Consider the following 6,027-nt stretch of genomic DNA (forward strand, 5'->3'; position numbering starts at 1 on the left):
TTGTTCTCTGTTCAAAGACAGACAAAAACATAAATAAATAAATAAATAAATAAATAAATAAGCAAATAAAAGCGACAGTAAAAGAACTTGCTCAGTACTCTCAAGATCTAGGGAGAGACCGATAGAAAGACAGCCCCATGAAATCAATAAGGAGTTATGTTTAAGACATTATAATACTACTTTGTTATTTTAAACTATTTATTTATTCATCTAATTTCACTTTAGAATTTTTAAGCTGGTAAACAACATAAAAATGGCCAAAAATATTTAAAACAAGTCATTTATCCTTTTCTCCCCCTTCTAGCAGGATGCCTTCTGCTTGACATGAATTATGAAGTAAGAGAATCCTGCTAAGACAGGTGGCTGAAGCAGGCGGTGGTGGCTTATGCTTTTAATTCTAGCACTCAGGAGACAGAGGCAGGCAGATCTCTGAGTTTGAGGCCAGCCTGGTCTACAGAGTGAGGTCCAGGACAGTCAGGGCTACACAGAGAAACCTTGCCTTGAAAAATCAAACAAACAACAGCAAAAACCAGATTGGTGCTTGTGCTGGTCATACTCTTGGGCATAGAATCTGGGTGGAGCCATCTGCCCAATTGTTTGGGCTTGGTCCTAGGAATAGGCAGTCCTGATATGGGCTAGCCTTTGCTACTGTACCCATAGTCATTCATTGTGTCTGTCTTCCGGGGCGGCAGCTTACTCAGAATGCTGGGCACAGGGCACTTACTTTCTATTCCTACTGAGATGGCCAAAAATGTGCACAGCCACGTGGATGGCCACATACTGCCTGAGGTACCATTATTGGTTCAAAGGAACACTACTGGGCTATGGGAGCAAAGTGGGCCATGGTGCTGGTAGCAGGCCAACTGACTGAGTCCAGACGATATCTGGAACCCAGTTGCTGTCTCTGGCTTCTGCTCCTCCACTCCGTATCCTCCCTGCGTAGCTTGATGAGCTAATGGTATAACTGATACTTACCTTCACTTTCCACTGGCCTTCCCGGAAGTAGGTCAGCAGGGAGAGCTCAGCTCTATCACAGTTCCTGGTAGCAAAGATTTGGTCATAGTCACAGAGGTGGGTGGGTGGTGGGTGCGCAGTGTCTAGACCTTGCTGAACACTCATGTCCGCGTGCACATGGGTCTTGTCTGGGTTCCATTTTCCTCCTTCCAGATAACAACGTTTTCTTTACAGGAGTAGGAAGCCAGGATACTGCAGTGCATGGAATAGGCTCAGTGACTTGCCACCCTGGCCCCTTTCATTGTTAAGGACAAGGATGAGGATCCACCCACTGCTACATGTGGCAGATGGTGATGAACCTGTCTGATGAGCAGCTTGCCAGAGGGAGAGCATAGTAGTCCATCAGTGCTTCATGAATCCTTATAACAGCCTTTTATTTATTTATTGGATACTTTTTATTTATATTTCAAATATAATTCCCTTTCCGGGTTTCCCGGACATAAACCCTGTATCATATCCCCCCTCCCTTCTTCCTTCTTCTATAAGGGTTATTATGGTTATAATACTCATGCTCTGTTACCTCAGTGTTCTGAAATTCCCACGCTTACCACTCATCCACCACCTCCTTACCTTACTCAGGACCCATCAGCTTAAAGGTTTGCTGACAGTACTTTGCCTAGTAAACCAACTGCTCCCCTCCTTGTACTTGAAACATTTGAACCTGTGTTTCCTACAAGGAGTCTGCTCTGAGAGCAGACTAATAGCTCAATTAGGCTCCTAAGTCCTTTTTGTGGTCCTGAATGTCCAATATTAAGGTGTGCATTCAATAAACTGTTCTTGCTTAACTAAGATCAGTGTTTGTGTGGTTTGAGTGGCAATTTCCTAAACCCCAACAAAGAGATCCTTTATTAAGCAAGGCAAAGAAACGAGGTGGCTGAATTAGAATCCTGCAGGACAGAAAGAGCAGCAAACAGCTTTGCAGGAGTAATTTTAAGAGTCAAAAGATGGGACTGGAGAGATAGCTCAATGGTTAAGAGTACTGACGCTCTTCCAGTGGTCCTGAATTCAATTCCCAGCAACCACATGATGGCTCATAACTATCTTTTTTTTTTTTTTTTTTTTTGGAGCTGGGGACCGAACCCAGGGCCTTGCGCTTCCTAGGCAAGCGCTCTTTCACTGAGCTAAATCCCCAACCCCAGCTCATAACTATCTTTAATTGGATCTGATGCCCTTTTCTGGTGTGTCTGAAGATATCTACAGTGTACTCATGTGTGTGTGTGTGTCTGTGTGTATACACACTCAGCTGTTAAACACAATGACTTCATGAAATTCTTAGGCAAATGGATGGAATTAGAAAATATTATCCTGAGTGAGGTTACCCAGTCACAAAAGAACATGCATGTTATGCACTTCCTGCTAAATGGATATTGGCCCCAAAACTTGGAATACCCAAGATACAATTCACAGACTACATGAAGTTCAAAAAGAAGAAAGACCAAAGTGTGGATGCTTCAGTACTTCTTAGAAGAGGAAACAACAAACTCACAGGAGGAAATACGGAGACAAAGTGTGGAGCAGAGGCTGAAGGAAAGGTCACCAGAGTCTGCCCCACTTGGGGATCCATTCCATATACAGATACCAAACCCAGGCACGGGCTGGAGAGATGGCTCATAGGTTAAGAGCACTGACTGCTCTTCCAGAGGTCATGAGTTCAATTCCCAGCAACCACATGGTGACTCACAACCATCTGTAATGAGGTCTGGTGCCCTCTTCTGGCCTGCAGACACATATGCAGGCAGAATGCTGTACATAAAAATAAATGAATAAATGTTAAAAAAAAAACAAAACAAAAAACAAAACCCAGGCACTATTGCAGATGCCAAGGAATACATGCAGACAGGAGCCTGATATAGCTGTCTCTGAGAGGCTCTGCCAGAGCATAACAAATACAGAGGCAGATGCTGGCAGCCAACCACTGGACTGAGCATGGGGTCCCCAATGGAGGAGTTAGAGAAAGGATTGAAGGAGCTAAAGGTGTTTGCAATCCCATAGGAAGGACAATATTAACCAATCAGATCCCCCAGAGCTCCCAGTGACTAAACCACTAACCATAGAGTACACATGGGCAGACAGACCTATGGCTCTTGCTGCATATGTAGCAGAGGATGGTCTTGTGGGACATCAGTGGGAGGAGAGGCCCTTGGTCCTGTCATGGCTTGATGCCCCAGTGTAGGGCAATGCCAGAGCGGAAAGGTGGGTGTGGGTGGGTGTGGGTGGGTGTGGGTGGGTGTGGGTGGGTGGGGTGGGGTGTGGGTGGGTGTGGGTGGGTGTGGGTGGGTGTGGGTGGGTGTGGGTGGGGTGGGTGGGGTGGGTGTGGGTGGGTGTGGGTGTGGGTGGGTGTGGGTGGGTGTGTGCACCCTCATAGAAATAGGGGGAGGAAGGAGGGGATAGGGAATCTAGGAAAGGGGATAACATTTGAAATGTAAATAAATAAAACATCCAATTAAAAAACCGGGATGAGGGGGTTCTGTTTTAGAATGAGCCAAGTTGGGTTGGTAGGTTCAGATTGAGCATGTTAGTTAAAAATGGGGATTTTTGATTGCTGGACCTTGATGTTTTGATAGACGGACCTTGGTGATCAGCCTCAGGCACAGAGAGGTGACCAAATAAGGAACTAGACCTTGGTGGCTAGCTTTAGGAATGTGGAGTGCCTAAATCAAGGGAGAGGAACTGAGGGAAGGAAAGATCTGCTGGCACCATACGTCATACTCTGGCCTGTTACAGCCCTTCAGGTTTCATGCTTAGGCTGGCTTCAAACTTTTTGTGCAACTGAGGATGACTTTGAACTTCTGATCATTCTGCTTTCATTGCCTAAATACTGGCATTGCATGGTATTTGTCTGCATGCCCATTGGTTGTTGTTTGTGTTTTTAAACATGTTTTTTCTGTTAAGTAGTCCTGGCTAATCTGGAACTTTATATGTAGACAAGGCTGGCCTTGAACTCACTTGCCTATTGCCTTTGGAATTCTAGGATTTAAAGTGTACCACTAAGCCTGTCACCATGCCCAGTTTTAAATCATAGTATTCGTGGGCTGGGGTTGTAGGTGGGTTGGTAGGATGCTTGCTGAGCATGTAGAAAATGAATCCTTAGCATCCTGTAAAACTAGACAGGGTGGCCCGGTCTCTAGTTTCCAGCACTGAGGAGGTGGAGGCCAGAAGAGTTCAAAGTCATCTTCTACACAGGACATTTGAGGGGAGCCTAGGTTATAGAGACCTTGTCTCAAAGACAAAGATTAAAACGTAGTATTTACATTATTGTCAAAGAAAGTCAACTTGAGGACAAAGACTACTTCCAGAGTGAAGAGGGATATGTCTTACTGTTCATTTTGTCAGGAAGGCACAACAGTCAAAGGAATATGCTTTTATTTGTGTGTTGTAACTTAGAAGAAGCAAAGTTGGGTGTGGTAGTGCATACCTGCAATAGCCAACACTTGGGAGGCTAACAGGGCAGAGAGTTTGTCAAACAAACAAACAAACAAACAAACAAACAAACAAACACCTATAGGATGTAAGCCTGGTGGTGCATCCCTTAATTCCAGCATTTGGGAAGTAGAGGCAGATCTCTTTGGGTTTTAGGTCAGCCTGGTCTACAGACTGAGTTTCAGGACAGCCAGGACAGCATAAAAAATTTTGTCTCAAAAAATTAAATAAATATGATAGGACTTGCTCTCTAAACAAAACAGTATGCAATGAGGGATGAGACATAACAATATTATACCAAAAAATTTTCAACATTTGGAAATGAAACACCAAATGTGTAAATTTAGTATGAGAGAAAAATACAAGGGAAACTAGAAAAGTCTTATGTTTTAAACTAAAAGATAATGAAAATGTAAAATATGCAGATAATGGATGCTTAGAAGAAAATCTAAAGTTTCAATTGTATATTAGGAAAAAAAAAGCAGTTTTGTTTTGTTTTGTTTCTCTTGTAGTTTCTGCAGGATTGGAAAGTTAGATTTCCAAACTTCTGTTGGTTGTGAATACTAGCTAGCATTTATATTACTGAGCTATAGTCCTGCTTTTTTCTTTTAAATTTTTACTTCAGACAGGGTCTTACTAAGTTGCCTAGGTTTGCCTTGAACTCACTGCTTGTGTAGCCCAAGCATCTGGTCACATGGCATTCATTGTGAGGGAGCAGAGAGTGATGAATGCTTATGCCCAGCTCACTCTCTCGTTTTATCATGCAGCTCAAGATCCCAATGTAGAGAATGGTACTTTCTGGTTAAGAACGTTTGTTTATTTATTATTTAATAATTATTATTTGTTGTTGGTGGTGTTAGCTTCTCTCTCTCTCTCTCTCTCTCTCTCTCTCTCTCTCTCTCTCTCTCTTTTTCTCTCTCTCTCTTGAAATAGTGTCTCAAGTAGCTCAGAATACCTTGAGACAGTGTCCCAAATAGCTCAGGATAGCTGCAGATGATGAGACTTCATAGTCTAAGCTTCTCTGGTGGAAGACACACTAACACACCTATCTCTCTCTCTATATCTATCTATCTATCTATCTATCTATCTATCTATCTATCTATCTATCTATCTATCTATCTCATCTATTCCCTTACATTTGCTGCAAAAAACAAGTTTGTCTGTGCTTCAACCGGTTTCTGGAATTTGACATGCTCTCCATCCTATGGAGTTTGACTCAGACATTGAACTTACACTGACTGATAAGATGTTCTGTCAAATGATTTTGAAATATTCAGTCAAGTTCCCAAGTTCCTACACAAACAAAATTCCTCTAGAAATTTCCCACCCCTTGGAAATGCCCTAGTCTTGCAGTTTCAGGGGCGATGTAAACCTTACCAGCTTCTATGTTTCATGCCATTTTTCCCAACCCCAATTTAGGGAGATAGCCCTGTTTGCCAGAATATAAAACTTGTATAATTTGACTAAAGAGGTTGGCTAATGACTCATTTGGTGGGATTAACACTGGGAAATACCATCACCACTATTTCATTCATTCACTTATTCATCCAATCATTCATAACAAATGGATTTTTACAAACATCTGGCTTTTGT

The sequence above is a fragment of the Rattus rattus genome, chromosome 4 (assembly GCF_011064425.1).
Source record: "Rattus rattus isolate New Zealand chromosome 4, Rrattus_CSIRO_v1, whole genome shotgun sequence".
Taxonomy (NCBI): domain Eukaryota; kingdom Metazoa; phylum Chordata; class Mammalia; order Rodentia; family Muridae; genus Rattus; species Rattus rattus.